The sequence below is a fragment of the Protopterus annectens genome, chromosome 13.part0 (genome assembly GCF_019279795.1).
Source record: "Protopterus annectens isolate FY-2018-M chromosome 13.part0, PAN1.0, whole genome shotgun sequence".
Lineage (NCBI taxonomy): Eukaryota > Metazoa > Chordata > Ceratodontiformes > Protopteridae > Protopterus > Protopterus annectens.
The window spans coordinates 1125628672-1125650206 of record NC_056747.1 but is presented as its reverse complement, the minus strand read 5'-3'; the positions used below and the strand labels follow the sequence as shown (position 1 = coordinate 1125650206).

Sequence of the window (21535 nt, the reverse complement as noted above, 5' to 3'; positions counted from 1 at the left end):
TGCTTGTTAACATTTGTTTACCCAGCTTAGCTGATCACAATGAATGTAATATCAAAATGAGGCCACTTCAGAATTTTCTAGAAAATAATTAAAATCTCAGAAATGTTAAAGATGTGCAATTTCCACAATGATTTGAATGTGCTTTTTCTTGCCAAGACTATTATATACTCAGAAATTGTCACGCTTTTACGTACAGTTTAACAGTCCATAAAATTTATGACAATTAACTCGAAATAAAACTTACTGTAAAACTTCAAAAAATAAATGCCATTTTTCAGAATGAGCAGTTTACTCACAGTATACAATCTGCAGAGACTACATTGCACTGCTCTGTCGCTATGCAAAAATTACTGATATGCTTTGGATATCCTTGGGTAACCTTGTCATGTCATTTATTTAAACTGGATTCAGATGTATACAGGGGTGATACAGTGGTGTAGTGGGTAGTTTGTCACCTCACAGTAAGAGGCTCTCTGGTTTGCATTTCAGCTCCAGTGCCTTCTGTGCAGTGTCTGTGTTCACATGCATTTTCTCCGGGTGCTCTGATTTCTTCCCACATTCCAAGGACATGCAGTAGGTGGACTGAATATACTAAATTGGCTGTAGGTGTGAGTGTGCATACATGTTATGTGGCATCACTGCCATGTTAAGAAAGTACAGCTGTGTACACTTACCATAAATGTAGATGTTCGAGTGTATTCACTGTTGCAGTCATCTCCTGTGGGTTATCCCTGCTACGGTAGCCCTGGGCCGGCCCAAATACCAAAGTCAATGTTTTTTTGCCTCGGCTGCCATCGCCTGTAGTCTGACGTCAGGTCGACAGTGCTATAAAGCAAGGCAGCCAACGTCATTACATCAGTTTTTCTTGCCCTAACCCGTCAGAAGCACAAGGAAATGCGGAAAAGTGGTCCTGGTGATTAAAAGCTACTATAGGAAGCTTATGTCCCCCAAGGGGAAGATGCTATATGGGGGATGGAGGGAGGGAAACCAGGACTGCAACAGTGAATACACTCGAACAGCTACATTTATGGAAAGTGTACACAACTGTACTATGCTTTTCGTGTTTCACTGTTGCAGTCATCACCTGTGGGAGGATTCCTAAAGCTGAGAAGAGGGGTGGTAGGATAGGTTAGAGTCCTAGGGATGGGTCAGCAGGCCCTGCAGAACTGCAGAGCCAAACCCTGCCCTAGACTTAGAAAAAAGAGGTAGGTAGTAATGCTCTGTAAAGGTATGGACAGAGATCCAGGTGGCAGCTTCCAAGATGTCCCTGGTGGGGACTCCTCTAAAGAAGGCTGTGGAAATGGAGGCTGCCCTAGTGGAATGGGTACGGATAGACTTAGGGGGGTTTCCCATGTAGTCTGTAGCAGAAATGGATACAGTGTAATATCCATTTGGAAATTGTTTGTTTGGAAATGGGCTTCCCCTCTTCCCCTGGAGCAAAGCTGACAAGTATTTGGACTGTTTTTCTGAATGGTTTATTACGGTCCAGATAGTATCTGAGTTGTCTATGCACATCTAGCGAGTGTAGAATTATTTTCCCCTTGTTTTGAGGGCTGGGAAAGAAGGTGGGTATGTGAATGGCCTGGTTGAGGGTCACATCAGATACCACATTGGGCATAAAGGAGGGCTTTGGTCCTCAGGGAGACCCTGTCTGCATGGAAAATGATAAAGGCTCAACAGCCATGAGATCCTGAAGTTCTGAAACCTTTCTGGCTGAGGTGATAGCTAGTAGGAAAGCAGTCTTCCAGGAGAGATATTTCAATTCTGTAGATGCAGCAGTCTCAAAAGGAGGTAAAGTTAGTTTTTCTAGAACATAATTCAGGTCCCAGGGTGGCGTGGAAGGACTTCTATGAGGTCTGATATTAGAAGCCCCTCTGAGGAATTGCTTAATCAATGGATGAGAGAAGAGGGGTGGGTCTTAATTATAATGGGCAGAAATGGCTGAGGCATGGATTTTAATAGAGGAGAGAGGCCACTATTGAGCAACTCAGCTAGGTAATCCAAGATAAGAGGGATGGAAGATTGGCTCCAGGAGCAGAATCTTTTCCATTTCCCTGCGTAAGATATTCTAGTGCTGGGCCTTCTGGCCTCTGTGATCATGTCTAGAAATTGTTTGCTTAACAGGGACTCCTTGCTAGTCTTTAAGGTATAAGCCATACTGAAAGGTTGAGGGTATCTAAGTCTGGGTGCAGTATCTTCCCCCTCACCTGTGTCAAGAGGTCTGAGATCAGGGGAAGCTGCTTGGAGGACTGTAAGGTCAGGCTGCGCAGTAAGGGGTACCAATGCTGTCTGGGCCAATCTGGAGCAATGAGGATGGACTTTGGTCGCTCCTCCCTTACTTTGATCAATACCTTGGGAATAAGGGGCAGAAGAGGGAATGCGTACACAAAGAGGGAGTTCCAAGGGAAGGTCAAGGCATCTATCTTCCACTCTATGGGGGTGATATCCCCGGTACAGAACTTTTGCAGCTGGTGGTTGAGGTGCAAGGCAAATAGATCCACTTCTGGAGTCCGCCACTCCTGAGTGATTTGCAGTAAAATTTCCCTGTGGAGCTGCCATTTGTGGGGGTCCAGTAAGTTTCTGCGTAGTTGGTCTGCCAGGGTGTTGTTGAATCCTGGTAGGTATTGTGCAATTAGGTGTAGACCCATGGAGGTGTCTGTAAGCCAGAGGCTCATGGTTAACCTGGACAGGGGGTAAGATTGGGTCCACCCCTGTTTGTTGATATAACACATTACTGTAGTGTTATCTGTTTTTATAAGGAGAACCCCTGGTCTGAGATGGGGTTTGAAGGATGTCAGAGCCTTTTGTACTGCCATCATTTCTTTCTGATTGATGTGCAAGTGAAGTTGCTGGGCATCCCAAAAACCTTGGGTGCACCTGCCAGCTAGGTGAGCACCCCAAGCAATGTCTGAGGCGTCGGTGGTGATGGTCTGGCCAGAAAGGCAGAGAATCAAGGGAAGACCCTTGTTCCTGGCACTAGCCTCTGCCCACCAGAGAAACTCGGCCCTTATACATGGAATCAGAGGGAGAGAGGTCTCTAGGGATTGAGAATGCTGGCACCAAAGGTTCTTTAAGTACCACTGAAGTTTTCTCATTTGAAGCCTGGACAGAGGAATAAGAAGGATGCAAGATGCCATGTATCCCAGGGCTTGCAGGAACTTCTTCGCAGTGAGGTGACTTCTGGAAGCCAGCTGGGTAAAGTAGAGAGGCAGGAAGCTCTGCTTTTCTGCGGATAGGAAGGCCATTTGGGATGATTTGTCTAGCACAGCTCCCAAAAAAATGATCTTCCTGGTGGGGTTTTGTTTTGATTTCTTCTCGTTGATGGTGAACCCTAGGGAAGTGAGCTGAAATTTGACAAAGAGAATATCCTGGAGCCTGGAGCAGCTTTTCTTTGCAGTCTGCCTGAATAAGGCCGTCATCCAGGTAAGGGTAAATCTGTATACTTCTCTGTCTGCAGAATGCTATGGCTGGGGCCAAGCATTTGGTGAATACTCTGGGAGCATAGATAAGCCAAAGAGCAGCGCAGAGAACTGGAAGTGTTGTGAGCCTGCTCTGAAGCGCACAAATTTTCTACACAATTCCCTGATGGGGATGTGGAGGTAGACATCTTTTAGGTCCAGGGTCACTAGCCGGGAATTTTTTGCTAGCATACGCAGCAGCTGCTGCAAAGTTAGCATTTTGAATCTGGGGACCACCAGAGAGGTATTCAGAATGGATAGATCCAGGATGGGGCACCAAGTGCCCTCTTTTCTGGGAACAAAGAATAGTCTGGAATAAAAGCTTTTGCATGTTTGGTCTGAGGGAACAGGTTCTACTGCCCCCTGTGATATAAGTGTTTGGACCTGTTTCAATGCCTCTGCCCACTGATTTGGGGGTAAGTCTGGGTATCCTCTTGGAATTGGGAGTTTGCTGAAAGAGAATTTGTATCCATGAGCAATGATCTTTAAGACCTGTTGGTCCATGGTTACAGAAAGACAATTGTCTTTGAAGAGGGAGAGACTTCTTCCTAGTTTTTGATGAGTGAAGGGAGGGCAGAGGCGGGAGGGGGAGTCATTGCGGGTGTTTCCCATAAAAGGTTGGCTTAGAACTCCCTGCCATAGAGACGTAAGTGGTCCATTGTTTGCTTCTCAGCTGGCCCTGGGAAAGCGGCCTGGAAGGTCTGTCCCTGCGGGGCTTGCCTTGGCCCTGTCTGCCAGGTGCAGGGAAGGCCCAGTACTTAGAAGGAAAGTTTCTGCTGAATCTGGGAGGTTGAACTTGAAAGAAAAATTTTACTGTTTGTATAGATTTTGCTTTGTCTTCCATCTTTTTAAGCACCTTTTCTGCTTTTTCCCCAAACAAGCGTTCCTTGTCTAGGGGTGCATAAATAAGTTTAGACTTGACATGATCAGGGAGAAGTTGTTCCTTCAGCCAAACATGTCTCCTAATAACAGATCCTGTCACTGCTGCCCTGCTAGAGGCTTCTAGGGCATCATATCCACATTGTAATGAGTGTCTGGCCACTTGCCAAACTGAGTGCAGTAAATCTGCTAACTCTTTTGAACTGGCACAGTCAGGAAAGGTAGCAATCTTCTGTTTTAATTGTTCCAAAGTGTGTTGTTGATATTTTAACACATGGAACTGACAATTGAGTGCTCTGATAGCTAAGGTTGCAGAGGTGTATACTTTTTTACCCCATCTGTCCAGAGCTCTGGAGTCCTTGTCAGAAGGAAGAGGATTCTTGGCAGAGCTAGTCTTAGCTCCTTTAGGTCCCTGTCTAATGACCTCTGGGTCTGCAGCAGGATTTCTGTACAGGTATTTGTGAGGATTTGTACTCTGTAGCACCTGTCAGGTTTACTGGGAGCAGGGGGAAGGGTGTCAAGGGCTAAGCTGAATTCATGGAAAACATCATCCACCACTTCTAAAATAGGGAGGATGGCCAGGAGTTTGTGCTGGGGCAAGTCCAGAAACTCTTTAAGTCTTTTCTTAGACTGAGGGAAGTCCTGAGATTCCCACTGGAAATGTTCCCTGAGGGAGTGAAGGGTTTCCCCAAAGGAAAGGTCCTCTGGAGGGGATGAAGAAGTGATAGATTCCTCTGCATCTGAATCCTCATAAGCAGTTAAGGGATGCTGTTCCTCTTCAAAAACTGAATAATCAGATTCCTTGGCATCCTGTTCTGTCATAATTTCTAGAGAAGGGTGCCTTTTCCTTTTAGAAGAAGTGGCCGGACTACCGCAGATAAGGGCGATGAGATCTGCCATTTTAAGCATTTGTGCTTGGGGTGGTGGCTAGAAGCAGATTTCCTAGGAGTGGCATGGCTTTTAGGCCTGAGAAAATCTGTCGGTCTGAGAAAAACAGTAGTCGGATGTGAAGAAGTTGTTTTTTTGTCTAGAATCGGTAGTGCGAAAGGCCTCCTCAGAAGCCGGTGCCTGTGTTGCGGCTCCGGACCCAACAGAGGCAGAGACAGCCAAAGGCTCAAAATACGAAGAAGATTTCTGCGGCATACCGGACACCGAAAGGGTCTCGGTAGAGGCCTGCGTAGATATCGAATTGGGCATCAGGGGCTGCGAAAGCACCTCACTGAATTCCAGAGAACTGACGCCCTACTTAGCAGTAGCATGGTCAGAAGGATTAGCCTTGTGTGGTCTGTCTCTATCTTTATATCTACGTTTTTTCAGAATGTCCAGAGACTGTTGGCTGATGGGTGCCATACCGGAATGCGAAGACGGAACACGAAAATAGCTGTCTACAAAAAGAGCTCTACACTGAATGGTTCTCACATTAAAGAGGGCACAGAACCGGCAACGGGGCACGTCGTGGTCTGGGCCTAAACAAGTGACGCAGTAAGAATGCATGTCTTGGTGTAGGATCTGCATTCCACAGGCGAGACAATTGTTAACTTTTTCGGACATCGGTTAGTGCAAGAAAAAAGGATCCCCAACGGGTACTTAGCTTTAGATGTTTTCAGTTGAAATTCAACTTCTGGTAGCAACTGACTGGCACTCGTGCGAATTGCTTCTGCTATGGGATCCACGGCAAGAAAGACTGATGTAATGACGTCGGCTGCCTTGCTTTATAGCACTGTCAGAAGTCAGACTACAGGTGACAGCAGCCGATGCAAAAAAACATTGACTCTGGTATTTGGGCTGGCCGAGGGCTACCACAGCAGGGATAACCCACAGGTGATGACTGCAACAGTGAAACACGAAGAACATCAACAGAATCAGAGGTAGCTACCCAGCAGTATTAACACTGGCTCTAGATGATTGTATCTGTTGATATGACCCCAACCCTACGTGACAAATGGGAAAAAGGGGTTATAGATGGATGCAGATGAATAAGGCCCAGGTGAATTAGATATAATGAGGAGAAAGGATATTTGTAGCTATTTAGAAATGAATCCTTTAAATCATTTTTTTGTTTTTATTTTATTTATTTTTTAAATGTATTATATCTGATTACCTTCAAGCTAATGGACCATATTTCTCTCATATCCCGCCGAAGATACAACAGCTTTAGTAACAGCTGAACATCTCATTCCTTAACTTCAAAGTGACTTCTGTTACCCACACCTCATGTGGTACAGTACATAATTAGCATGTCTTTGAATGCTTATATATATGGAAAAAGGGGATCACTACTGAATCCCGAACATACAGAATACTGAACCTGAAAATACCAAGTCTAAAATACCGAAAAGACTGAATTCCGAAAATTCAGAAACGCGAATCCCGCAATATCGAAATAAAAGCGCCAAGACATTAATGATATGTTAAAGTAGTTCCCGTTGTATACAAGACTGTCCTATAAAAGACGTACTATACCTTTAACAAACTGTTCAATAGCAAACGTCATCAAAATGTCTGACTATCATTCTGATGCGCCTGGCGTTCTAGGTGAACTGTATCGTAGGGTGCAATCACAAAAGAATAAGCATGTTCTGGTCATTCAAGGTTATGTATACCATCTAGAGAAAAGAACAACAGAAAGATGTTATTGGTGCTGTAAATTAAAGCGGTGTGGGGGTTGCAAAGGAAGAGTAGTAACCGATTCACTCTCTGAAGATGAGAAACTAATAAAAACAATGCCACACAATCATACGGGGGATCCATTTGAAATTGAGAAATACTCTGTGTGTGGTAGTTTGAGAGATAGGGCAGCAATATCCAGAGATCCACCCTGTATGTTAGTGGATGATGCTATGGCTTCCACTGCAATAGAATGTGCTCCCAGTTTACGAAGTAAAAAGGCAATGCTCCAGCAGATGAGAAGAGTGAGGTGGAAGATAGGCTCAAAGAGTCATGTTCACAATCTGACTCTAGATACTATAGATATGTGTATGTTTCCGTTTCAATCTGGCACTTTTATTTTATTGTCAGATCCTACGTCCGGACATACTGTCATAGTGTTTACTACCATAAATAATCTACATGATCTTAGCATTGCAACTATATGGCTTATGGACAGGACTTTCTTTTGCAAAGGTTCACTATGTTAACAATTATATAGTATACATGGCATAGTTAAGTGTGGAACATATAGCAAGTCTGTTCCTTTGCTCTACTGTTTGATGTCAAAGAAGTCTTTCGATTGTCATTAGAATTCATTTTGTGTGACTTTCAAGTAGCGTCTAATAAAAGCATAAGGATGAACTTCAGTGATGTTAAGTCAAAGGGATGTTTGTTTCACTTCAGTCAAAATGTGTGGCGTAAGGTTCAGCAGCGGGGACTAGCCTCTCTGTATAATTCATCTCACACATTTCAATTTGCTGTGAAATGTTTAGTAGCTTTGGCTTTTGTTAAAGAGTGTGACGTGTTTCCTACATATCAGATACTACAGGATACCATTCCTGATGATGGTAAAGAACTTCTACGGTATTTCTCAGACTGGTATGTATTAGGTCGCCCACGTAAATTCAGTACCAGATCTCATGCAGTGACACGGTTTCCACCGTTATTTCCAATACAGTTCTGGAATGTGTCTAAATTGAACAGATTATTCTTACCACGTACTCAGAACTCGGTGGAGGTGTGGCATTGTTGTTTAAAATGCATGTTAAAAAGCAAGGGTACTGACTTGTCTGTATTTATGACTGCCTTGTCCAGAGAACAAAATCGTGTGGATGCATTAAGGGAAAGTCTTGCTGCAGGTTGCCCTTCTTCCTCTAAGCGGATGAAATTGATAACTTGACATAACCATTTTCAAGCTATTCTGGAGCATCAGGAAGAGTATACGTGTATTCAACTAGTTAAAACTATAGCACATTTATTACGGATATAATTTTAAAGATGCAATTAAACCATAACTCTAACAGATATGTCTACTTGCGTTACATTTTCGTTATTTGAATTCTGAGTTTTGGGAAATGGTATCAGTACTTATGTCCACAGATCTTCACTTGTTTGTTTATTTGTATGTGCTTTACGTAAATAGCACTTTGCAGTGTGAGAAGTGCTGGGACTTGTGTTGTTTTGGTGTCTCTACACAGCTTTGCATCTACAGTTTTTTTTTATTGCACCGGTGGCATCCGAGATTGTCAAATATTGTTATTTCGATATTTTGTGATTTCGGTATTGCGATATTCGCGTTTGTGAAATTTTGGCATTCTGTCTTTTTGGTATTTTAGTCTCGGTATTTTCAGATTCTGTATTCTGTATGTTCGGGATTTAGTAGCGATCCCGGAAAAAGACCACAAACTTTTCTTAGGAAAACAGTGAAAATAAAGTTGTAAAGTAAGATACTTATGATGACAGTGGCTCTTTGAGGAAATGTTACTATAACACTGAATCATAACACTGAGTTTACCCATCATCAGTATCCCATTTATTTGGCTGGAATTTTCTCACTTATGGCTCATATTCTGTTAGGGCCAATCCAGGTTATTTTACCTTCAAAGCTACAAACACTAGTAGCATGAGTTTACCTTGTATATCTTGCAATACAACTCTTTCTTCAGTTCTTCAAGCCCATATGTCATGCAAGGATATGTATTTAAAGTAGGCTATACCAGCAACTTGTATTACATAAACAAATGCAGAAACCAGTACACATAAAATAAAGTAAATAGAATACTCCATTTAAGTTTTCTTCTACATGAATTATCCCAACATGGCTACCAACCATCAGCAACACCCTGAAGCTGTTCTTGTGCTCATATGTTCCCTAATGCAGAAGGACATACCTCCACTGGGGTGACTGCAGATCACAGAATCTTGTCAACTGGGTAGTCATGCAGGTGCTTGTGCACATTCCCATGTACCTTCTCCCACATGCCACAGAGGGGAGGAGTGTCTTTATCCCAATGACATGATGGTCAAGTTTCACTTCCCCAGACTAAGGCTGTCCATGTTTCGAATGGGACTCAACTGTCTCCAGGAAGAAAAATACACAGCACCCTCCCTCCTTAATGGCTGCATCACTACAGATGATGGCTATGGGGGTGTTTTCTATCAGTCCTAACTCTAACTCAGGTGGCTGAAATGAGCATTCGCATTACCATAAGGGTCTACTATGCCTTCTCCTACATGTTCATTGAGGGCTACCATCACTGGCTTGGCAGTGTCAAATCCACATCTCTGGTCCATGTGGTGTTAGCAAGCGTCTGGTTGCTGGTTGCAACTGCATCCAGCAACAGAAAAAAGAAGTTATGTCTTACAATAACGTTCCATCTGTGTTGTCGATCTTCACTAATCCATGACTGTGGGCTCAGTTCCGAGTGTCGGAATTGACTCGGCCATTATTCTAGCTCATGCCTTCCAAATCTCTTGAGCTAAGCTCTACCCATAATGCTCCTTCTCAAGTCACCTCAGATCGAGTTTGCAAATAATAGAGACAGACAAGAATTACAGATCAGAGGCCTTATCTGAGACTTTATACTGAAAGCCAATCTTTGCAAAGATTCGATCCACCAAGAGTTCTTACAGCAAGGGAAAGGAGGGAGGGAATGTCAAGAATTAGTGAAGACTGACAACACAGATAAAGAAGTTATGTACCTACCATAATGTTCTATGTTAGTTGTCCTTCATTTCGCCTTCTTTCTTGCTGGATGGGTTCGGAGCCATTCCTCGGCTCCGACTCGGCCACGTACTATAGCTCGAGAGCTCTTTACTGGCTCGAGGCTACCCCTTATCCCAGAATGCCCAGCGCCACCCACCCAGATCTCGTTTGAGATAGCTCACACTAGACATAAATATATAGGATAATCCATTAATAAACCTAGATATACAGTTAATTGTCTTAGTTTGGTTGAGAAGCAACTAATAGGGGGACTAAGGGAGGGACGCAAGAAGGAAGGCGAGATGAAGGACAACTAACATGGAACGTTATGGTAGGTACATAACTGCTTTATGTTAAGTTGTCCAATCTCGCCTTTGTTCTTGCTGGATGGGACAGTGTCCCTAGCACCTCAATTCTGGGTGGCTCATTGGAACAGATTCTTCAGAACGGTGGAACCAAAGGAAGCTCTCCCCTGGGAAACCACATCTACTTTGTAATGAGAAATGAATGTATGAGGATCCGCCCAAGTAGCTGCTGCATAAAATGAATCTATGGGCAATCTAGATTGAAAAGCTACCGAAGTAGCTACTGACCTGGTTGAATGACCTTTGGGTTTTGTTGGAAGATCTTTTTGTCGCAAGTGATAGGTATGGACTATGGTGTCCGATAACCATTTTGACAATGTTACTTTAGAAACTGGAAGGCCTTGTTTGTTGTTAGCAAATGAAAGGAACAACTGATCTGATTTTCTCATTTCTTTAGTTCTATGGAGATAGAAACGCAGTTGTCTATGCACATCCAATTGGTGTAATCTGTATTCCGCCTTGTTGGAATGATTAGGGAAAAAAAAAACAGGGAGTTCAATGGATTGATTCAAATTGTGGTCTGAACAAACTTTAGGTAGAAAAGATGGGTTAGTTCTCAGGGAAACCCTGTCTTTGTGAAAAACTAGATATGGAGGCTGAACACATAGTGCATGAAGTTCTGAAACACGTCTGGCAGACAAAATAGCAACTAAGAAAAGAGTTTTCCAAGAGAGAAACTTCAAGGGACATGATGCTGCTGGTTCAAAGGGTGGCAGTATCAAGGAGGCAAGAACCAAACTGAGATCCCAAGGTGGAAGTGGCTCTTTCACTGGGGGTCTAAGTAGAGATGTACCTCTCATGAAGGCCTTACAGAGTTTGTGAGACATTATGCTGGAGTTAGAAACTCCAACATGAAAATTTGAAATGGCAGCTAGTTGTACTCGGATGGTAGCAGCCGCTGCACCAGAATGAAACAGTTTTGCTAGGAAATCCAAAATGTCGTGTATAGGAGCTGTAAAAGGATCTAAATTCCTGGAGTCCGCCTAGTAAGAGAATCTTTTCCACTTACTAGCATAGACTTTCCTCGTATTTGTCTTATGGGAGGAAACAATAATATCACGCACTGCTGGGGAAATATTGGGAAGCCTGGCTAGGATTGGAAGTGGAGTAACCAAGCTGTGAGCTTGAGAGATTGGAGGGATTGGTGTAGCCCGCCTCATTGATGAATCAATAGATCCGGCACTGGGTCCAGAATCCAAGGCTGGGCTAGAAGGTGGGGGTAAAGGAACGGTAACCAAATCTGTCGAGACCAATGGGGGCAATGAGGATCATTTTGCAACCCAACGATTTTGCTTTCTGAATGAATTTTGGAATTATGGGGAAGGGGGGAATGCATAAAGGAGTCCCTGAGGCCAATTGTGGACTAGAGTGTCCCTGGTTGTCTAACCTGGAGGAGGAACAAGGGAGAAGTAGCTGCTGCATTTGTTGTTGAGGGGAGAGGCAAAGAGATCGCAGCAAGGCTGACCTCATTTGTGGAAAATAAGATCCACAATTTCCTGTTTCAGAGACCACTCGTGAGGCATGAGGACAGTCCTGCCGAGCCTGTCCGCTATTATGTTGGATGTTCTAGGGATATGCGTTGCTATCAGAAAACGTTGGGAGGAAATCACCTATTGCCACAGTCTGAGGGCCTCTGAGCACAAGGGGTAAGATCTGGTTCCACCCTGTTTGTTGATGTACCAAACTACTGACATATTGTCCGTCTGTTTCACAATAGTCCCGACAGGGAGAGAGTCTTGAAGAGCTTGCAATGCTAGGAGCACCAATCTCATCTCCAGGACGTTAATGTGCAAGTGGTACTCGTGAGGTTGTCAAATGCCTTGGACTGTCTTCCCTAGATAATGCCCCCCCACCCTATCAGGGAAGCATCCGTTGTCACTGTGGCGACCGGATGGGGTTCCATGAAAGGTCTACCCTGAGAAACTAGTGAGGAGACCATCCACCAGGAAAGGTGTCTTTTGCAAGATTCTGTAATTAGCCTCATGTGAGACATGGGTAATTCCTGGAAGGACCATTGTGTGAAAAGAAGCCACTGAAGGATTGTCATGTGAAAGCATGCTAAGGGGACTAAAGGAATGGCTGCTGCCATGGACCCTAGAACTTGAAGAACATATTTGACTTGAATTCTTTTGCTCCTCAGGAGAAGTGACACCTGTTTTCGAATAATGGAAACTCTTTCCTGAGGCAATTTTACAATCATTTTTCTTGTGTTTAGCTCTGCTCCTATGTATGTAATAGACTGGCAGGGCAACAAGGCAGATTTTTCAAAGTTTATTGTGATGCCTAGTTGAGCACAGGATGTGATGGTGTAATCTCGTGCTTCTATAAGTTGTTGCCTGGTGGTAGCAGTGAGGAGCCAGTCGTCCAGATAAGGAAACACCTGGAATCCGTGACGTCTCAGGTGAGCCGTAACTACTGCCGTGCATTTGGTGAACATCCTGGGGGCTGTGGTGAGACCAAAGGGCAGAGCTCTGAACTGGTAATGACTGCCCCCTAGCCGGAAGTGTAGAAAACTCCTGGACCGTCTGTCCATTTTTATATGATAGTACGCGTCCTGAAGATCTATGGAGCACATCCAATTGTCCTGCCCCAGAAAGGGGAGAATGGACTGCAGTGTTACCATCCGGAACATTTCTTTTAGTACAGATTTGTTTAACCTGCTGAGATCCAGAACTGGTCTCCAGTCCCCTGTCTTTTTGGGCACTAAAATGAATCTTGAGTGAGTTCCAGATCCTACTTGGTCTGCGGGGACTTCCTGGATGGTTCTTTTTTCTAGCAGTCTTGAAACTTCTGTGACTGTCTGATCCCTTAGATTGGGTGGAACATCTGGGATGGATTTTTTTTTAAATATAAGGGGGTTGATGAAAGGGAATCTTGTAAGCTCTGATATAATGGCTAGTACCCATTTGTCTTTTGTAATATTTTGCCAGGCGGTTGGGTACAATGAAAGCCTTCCCCCGACTGTCTCCAGAGTTGAGCAGTCGGGCATCCCTTCAGGGATGTTGATAGGATTTGGAATAGAACGTATCTCTGTCTCCCTGATTTTGCAGACCCCCTCTGCCATGAGGGCGGCGTCTGCCATTGTTATTATTTCCCCATCTGCCCCTGGGAGAAAATTCACCATGTGTGTCAGGCAAGGGTCCCTGGGATTTTCGAAACCACATCTTTCCACCCTTCTGACCTTTTGGGTATGGTCTGATAGGAGTGGAAAAACAGACTCCGACATCAGAGAGCGTCTTGCCTTCCTGGTGGCACCTGGTAAGCATGTCTTTCACCTGAGGCCCAAAGAGAGAAGAGCCATCAAAGGGGGTATTGGTGAAGGACGCTCTGAAATGTTCTGCAAACTTGACACAGTCACAGCCAAGAATGTCTCCTAAGAGCTATTCCTGTTCCTGCAGCTCTACTCGCTCCATCGGCTGCGTATGAAATAAGCCTCATGGAGGAGTTGACTATTGAATTAAGAGTCACAAGCTGGGTAGCTACCATGGCTGAAGCTCCCTCAGCTGTGGGATCTTGTAGGGTATCTCCAAGCTCTTTTAGGAGATCCCTCTGAAGCCTAGTAAAATGGGAAAGATAGTTCAGGGACCTAAGGGAGAAGGTCACTGATGAAAACATTTGCTTCCCATATCTGTCCATCGTACAAGAGTCTTTATTCGGTGAATGGACAGATGAGGAGGTTTCTGCTAACTCTCTCTTTGTGGCTGCTGCCACCAGCATGGCATCAAATGGGACACCTTTAGTTAAGAATTGTTTGTCTTGGGGAGCTGTGATGAATTTATTGGGTCTCCTAGGGACAAGTTCCATGGAATCTGCAGCTGACCAAACCGTTTGAGACACTACAGACATGAGTGGATCAAAAAGCGGAGAAACTCAGGAGCTGGAAGGTCGGGAACCAAATGCATCCAGGTATACAGACTTGTCCTCAAAGGGGGCTAGGAAAGTCCAGCTACACCTCTGCCTGAGAATCTCAAGGATGTCCAAAAAGGAAACATCTTCAGAGGGGGACCTTGAGGACCCTTCCGATTCATCCAGGTCTGTATCTGAGGTGACAAGACTCAGGGGAGTCTATGTGCTTCCTCTTGCACTTTCTCTTCCAGGGAGCCTGCTCAGAAGGCTCTGGGGAGGCTTCGGAAGAAGTGGTTTCACACAATGGGGTGTCCTGGGGCATAGATTCCCTATGCTTTGGGGCTGGAGGAGGAGCAGAGGTTGTCACAGGCACCGAGGGGGACGAAGCCGATGGAACCGACAGTAGAGCCGTCTGTGGGGACAGCACTCTCCGCATGATCTCAAAAGCATCATGGTCTTGACACAAGAAGGGCTCCAGCTCCAAAGAGATAGGAATACCACCCTGCACTGAGGGCGACAGTTCCGAGGCCGATGTGGGAGCCGAGCTCAACTGAGCTGAAGCTCTGAGAGGGACACCGGGGTCAGACAAGGGTCCGATGCCACTTCCCCCCTCGGAGCTGACGAGAGAGCTTCGGCACCCAGATACCTCAATGGGAGGAAAAATCAAGGTAATCGGTGCCAATGAGGATGTCATCGGAGCCGAAGGAACCACTATCGGAGCGTCCATAGACTCTGGCTCCAAACTAATTATAGTCGGAGGAGGAACCGAAATCAAAGTGGATGGAGCCGAAGCCTGTTGAGGTGGGCTCGAAAGCATTTTAGCAAGGGCCTGTGACTTAAGAAACCTACTGACCACTCTCTCCACATCCTGATCCGATAACCTCGAGGATCGAGAGGAGTGGAAAGATGAGCAATGACTGGACTTGCTCTGTAGTAATGGAGACTGTGGTACCGAGCGGATCAGCTCCAAAGAAGGAGACCTAGCTCTTTTGTGGCTCCGAGATGGCTCCGAAGTAACAGTTGGAGCCAATGAAGGGGTAGTCTCGTCAGTGCCAGCCGGCACAGACACACTTGGTTTGTCAAGCTCACAGGTCGGTTCCGAATATGGAGCTGACGGCTTGACTGGTTTCAAAGGTTTCACTGGCTGAGATGCTTTAGCCGGAGAATCCTGTTTTAATAATCCACAGAGGATAAGCTTGTTTTTCTGCTCCTGCAGGACCTTTGGACTAAAGGCATGACAAATAGCACAAGAATCCTACAGGTGCAGAGCCCCCAAGCAATAAACACAACTAGTGTGCCCATCTGTCAGAGACATCTTCTGACAGCATGAGTCACACTTTTTAAAATCAGAGGTTTTAACTTCCTTAGACAGTTTAAGAAAGGTCAAACTACAATGTAAATAAACTAAAAAATTAATGAAGACTTTAAAGGAGAGCCTCTAACTTAAACAGCTGTCCTTAAGGAGGGGGGAGGGGAAGAACTCTCTAAGTTAAACGAGTTCAGGGAATAACAGAAGGCCTAGCGACTAAGGGGCAACGGCCAACACAGCACAAAGGTAAAGCACAAGGACGAGATAAGGAGATTTACAGTAAAAGAAACTTACAAATTACTACCAAAGAAGAGCTATATCAAATTTTAAGCACAATAATTGAGTTCAAAGAGACAAAAAAATTATACTAAGCCTGAGCCAGTATTGATCGCAACCTCGCAGCTACAGCGGCAAACGAGATCTGGGTGGCTGGTGCAGGGCATTCTGGGATAAAGGGTAGCCTTGAGCCAATAAAGAGCTCTCGAGCTATAGTAAGTGGCCGAGTCGGAGCCGATCCCATCCAGCAAGAACGAAGGCGAGATTGGACAACTTAACATGAAACGTTATAAGACATAACTTTTTATTTGATGTTGTCAATCTTCACATAATCCTTCACTGTGGGACAGAGTTCCAAGCTACCTGAATCTTATGAAGTCTCATGGAAAAATATTCCTGAGTACCATCGAGCTGAATGATACACGTCCCTTGACCAAATCCAGTTTGTAGTGTGTAATAAAGGTATGAGGAAATGCTCACGTCGCCGCAGCACAAATATCATCTAAAGAATCTCTGGCATTAAAAACTGCAGATGCTGCTATTGCTCTAGTTGAATGGGCTCTAACAGGTCCTGCTGGGTGGAGTCCTTTTCTGTTATAAACAAAGGTGATACAGTCTTTAAGCAATTTAGCCAGAGTAACTTTAGATACTGGGCATCCTAAATTGTCTGAAGAACAGCAAAGAAATAGCTGGTCAGATTTTCTGATTTCCTTTGTTCTATAAAGATAAAAACACAATTGCATGTGTACATCTATCAAGTGCAGACAGTACTTCTCTTTATTGAAAAAACTGGGAAAGAAAATTGGGAGTTGCATAGTCTGAGTGATATTTGCCTTGGAAACAACCTTTGGTAAGAAGGAGGGGTCAGTCCGGAGGGAGACCCATTCCTTATGAAAGATAAGGTAAGGGGGTTTGCAGGATAATGCCTGTATTTCAGATATTCTTCTCGTAGAAGTTATAGCTACTAAAAATAGAAGTTATGTCCTTACCATAACGTTCCATGTGGAGTGTTCATCTCGCCTTTGTTCTTACACCTGGGTTCGGAGCCGATCCTCGGCTCCGTGTCGACCGCTTGCAAGCTCTGCATCGAGAAGAAGCTCGAGACAACCTAATACCCACAATCCCCCTCTGCCTTTACCTCAGATCTAGTTTGCAAGCAAACCAGCAGTCAGAGAGAGAGCACACTCATGCCAAAAATTACATAAAGCAAGAAATCATCTATATATACATATATACACATGTACATCATATATATACAACCACTGCAAGTGCAGAAGCAGAATATCCCAGACCAGGCACCAAACTGAACGTTCTTCCTGAGGGTGGGAGGGTGGGAATGTAAGAACAAAGGCGAGATGAACACTCCACATGGAACGTTATGGTAAGGACATAACTTCTATATGTGAGAGTGTTCGATCTCGCCGTTTGTTCTTACACCTGGGTAGCGTCCCTAGCTCCATGTTCCTGAGGAACTCACGGGAGAACGTTCTTGAGCACAGTGGAACCAAAGGTTGCCCTGTCCCTAGAAACCCTGTCCACTTTGTAATGAGAGATGAATGTATGTGGTTTAGACCAAGTAGCAGCTGCACAAATCGTGTCTAATGGTAGGCGAGCTGCATGAGCCAGGGATGTAGCCACTGATCTTGCAGAATGTCCTTTAGGTTTGACAGATAAAGTTTGGTTTGAAGAATCATAAACGTATATAATACAATCAGTTAGCCATTTGGAAAGAGTTCGTTTAGCAACAGCTACACCTTTCCTGCTGTCAGCAAAGGCTACAAAAAGTTGATCAGATTTCCTGTGATCCTTTGTTCTATCCAAATAAAACCTGAGTTGTCTATGGACATCCAATTTGTGTAACATATACTCTAACTTATTAGAGTGATTCTTGAAAAAAGTAGGTAATTCAATGGACTGATTAATGTTATTGATAGAGCAAACTTTGGGGAGAAAGGATGGATTAGTGCGAAGAGATACTCTGTCAGAGTGAAAGATCAAATAAGGGTGTTTAATAGAGAGAGCCTGAAGCTCAGACACTCGCCTAGCGGATGTAATGGCTACCAAGAAGAGGGTCTTCCACGATAAGTACTTCAATGGACAAGAGGAGGCTGGTTCAAAAGGGGGCAACATCAATTTAGATAATAAAAGGTTCAGATTCCAAGGTGATGTAGGAGTTCTAACTGGTGGTCTAATATGGAAAGATGCTTTTAAAAAGGCCTTACAAAGTCTGTGAGCCATAATAGGTGCCCCACATTCTTCCACATGAAAGTTGGAAATGGCAGCCAATTGCACTCTTAAAGTGGCAGGAGAAGCTCCTTGATGGAACAATTCTGTTAAAAACTCCAAGATCTTGTTTAACGGAGCTATGACAGGGTCCAAATGATGTGAGTTTGCCCAGAAGACAAAACGCTTCCATTTACTAGTGTAGGTCTTTGTAGTGGAAGCTTTATGAGAAGCTACTAGTATATTCTGAACTGCAGGTGAAAGAGAATCAGACCTGGCTAAAAAGGGAAGCGGAGCAGCCAAGCTGCTAGATGGAGTGATTCGAGTGAGGGGTGAGGAACCCCTGACGAGTGAGTCAGTAGATCTGGCTCTGGGTCCAGAATCCAAGGTTCCCGAATGCGGTGTTGCAAAAGAAAGGGGAACCAAATTTGATGAGGCCAGAACGGGGCAATGAGGATTATCGTCCTTTGTAGGTTGTTGGCTTTCTGCAGAAACTTTGCAATCAGGGGAAAGGGAGGAAAAGCGTACAGGAGACCCGGGGGCCAATCGTGCACCAGTGCGTCCCTGGGGACTTCCCCTGGAGGGGGTAATAGGGCAAAGTAGCTCCTGCATTTGGCGTTCATTGGAGACGCAAAGAGATCGGAGGAAGGCTGGCCCCACTTGCGAAAAATCTTCTTCGCAACTGTCTGTTTGAGGGACCACTCGTGAGGCAACAGGATTGCTCTGCTCAGCCTGTCGGCTATGACGTTGGATGACCCCGGGATGTGCGTTGCGATCAGAAAGCGACCCGTGGACTCCGCCCATTGCCAAATTCTCATGGCCTCTCTGCATAGCTGATAAGACTTGGTTCCCCCTTGCTTGTTTATGTACCAGACTACAGACATGTTGTCTGTCCGAACTGCAATAGTCCCTAGAGGAAAAAGGGGAGCAAAGTGTTGCAATGCTAGAAACACTGCCCTCAACTCTAGAACATTGATGTGCAGATTGTACTCTAAATTGGTCCATTCGCCTTGGACTGTCTGTCCCTGAAAGATGCCCCCCCACCCTATCAGGGAAGCGTCCGTGGTCACCGTAGCTGTCGGCGTGGGTAGCACAAATGGTCTTCCGCTGGAAAGGTTGCAAGTCTGAAGCCACCAGGCTAGATGTGATTTGCATGTGTTTGTAATCAGAATTTCGGGTGTCAGAGGTAGCTGTTGGAACGACCATTGTGCAAACAGTAGCCATTGTAGAACTCTCATGTGCAGTCTTCCCAATGGTATCGCAATGAGAGAAGCTGCCATGAGACCCAAAACCTTCAGAACCAGTTTTGCTGGGGATTTTCTGGATGACAGAAGGAGAGATATGTGACTTTGTAATGAGGCTATCCTTTCTGGAGGGAGCCTTAGAATTAAATGATGCGTATCCAATTCTGCTCCTATGAATAAGATATGCTGTGATGGCTGTAGTAAAGATTTTTCGAAATTTACGGAAATTCCGAGGTGAACACAAAGTTGTAGAGTGTAATCCCTGGCCTGTATCAGTTGACGCCGGGTGGTGGCAGAAAGGAGCCAGTCGTCCAGATACGGAAACACCTGGAATCCTAGTCGTCTCAGATGAGACGCTACCACTGCCATGCATTTGGTGAAAACCCTGGGGGCTGAGGTCAGACCAAAGGGCAGGGCTCGAAACTGATAGTGACTGGCTCCCAGCCGGAAGCGCAAATGATCTCTGGACACCCTGGCCATTTTGATGAGGTAGAATGCGTCCTTCAGATCTATTGAGCACATCCAGTCGTCCTTCTGTAAGAATGGAAGGATCGATTGAAGCGTGACCATTCGAAACTTTTCTTTCTTGACGAAGGTGTTGAGGTTGCTTAGGTCCAGAATCGGCCTCCAGTCCCCTGTCTTCTTTGGAACTAAAAAGAACCTTGAGTAAGTTCCGAATCCTCTTTGGTCCGCTGGGACTGGTTGGATGACTCTTTTTTCTAGCAGCTTTGAAATCTCTATAGCTGCTGGGTCTCGCAGATGGGGCGGCACATCTGGGAGTCTTCTCTTTGGAATGGGAGTGGATAGAAAGGGTATTCTGTAACCTCTGGTAACCACGCTTTTTACCCAGTTGTCTGTAGTAAGATTTTGCCAGGCCTGAGGGTATAAAGCTAAGCGACCCCCGACTGCCTCCAGAGCAGGACAGTCGGTCCTCCTCTCAGGAGTGCTGGAAAGGTTTTTCAGGGGGTGTATCCCTGTCACCTTGGTTTTGCGGACCTTCTCTGCCGCCAGGGCGGCGTCTTCCACCTCTGCCCCCTCCTCTGCCTCTAGAGGGGGCATCACCCTGCGTGCCTGGGAAAGATCCTTGGGGTTTTCGAAACCACATTTTTCCACCGCGTTGCCCTTTGGGGTACGGTCTGGATGGGGTGGAAAAACGGACTCCGACAGCAGACAGAGTCTTTCCCTCCTGTTCACACCGGGTAAGGGTCTCCTTTACTTTGGGGCCAAAGAGAGTGGCACCATCAAATGGGGCGTTAGTAAAGGAAGACTTGAAGGCTTCCGCAAATGAACATAAGCGCATCCAGGATTGTCTACGAAGAGCAATCGCTGAAGCTGCTGCCCTACTCGATCCTTCGCTGCGTATGAGATCAGCCTCATGGATGAGTTAACAATGGATGTAAGGGTATTGAGATGTGCTGTAACTTTCTCTGAAACAGCAGCATCTGTAGTACCCTGGAGGGTATCTCCCAACTCTTTGATTAGATCCCTCTGTAGACGTGTAAAGTGTGTCAAATAGTTCAGGGATCGCATAGAAAAAGCCGCTGAACTAAAAATGCGCTTCCCGTACCTGTCCATAGTCCTAGAATCTTTGTTAGGCGGATGGACAGATGAGGAAGATTCCGACATCTCCTTTTTCGTGGCCGCTGCTACCACCATAGCGTCCACTGGAACTCCCTTTGTGAGGTAAGCCTTGTTTTGGGGTGCAGTAATATACTTATTAGGCTTTCTAGGGACTGGTTCCACGTGTCAGGTGTCTCCCACGCCCTTTGAGCAATCAGCTCCATTAACTCATCGAAGGGCGGAGTGACCCAGGAGGAGGAAGGGCGAGCACCAAATGCCTTCAGCAAGACTGACTCATCCTCAGAAGGGGGAAGGGACTGCCAATCACCTCTCTGTTTTAGGATCTCCAAGATGTCAGAAAAAGAGACATCCTCTGAAGGTGACTTTGGGGACCCTTCTGACTCATCCAAGTCAGTGTCCGATGTCAATGATTCTTGTGGAGAATCTAAGTGTCTCCTCTTACACAATCTTTTCCTAGGGACTTCTTCGGGGGGAGCATCCGAAGAAGCCTCCGAGGAAGAGGGGGCACCCTCCAGGGGTGGCTGAGACACAGGTGCTCGACGCTTGGATGTGGCCGTTGGTGCAGAGGAGGATAACGGTCCTTTATGGGGAGGAGAGGCTGCTTCTACTGATGTGGTTGTCTGGGTAGACAACACCTTCCTCATGAGATCGAAGGCCCCCGGGTCCCGAGTCGAGGTATCTCCCGGTTCCGAAGAAATGGGAAGAATCCCCGAAACAGG

At 45.4% G+C, this 21535-nt stretch overlaps 1 protein-coding gene across 1 annotated transcript in view; it reads right to left on the bottom strand.

The window, feature by feature from the left end:
• Nucleotides 1–21535, bottom strand: part of MEIOC (meiosis specific with coiled-coil domain) — a 2160044-nt gene that overhangs the window by 470201 nt on the left and 1668308 nt on the right. The window lies entirely within an intron of this gene.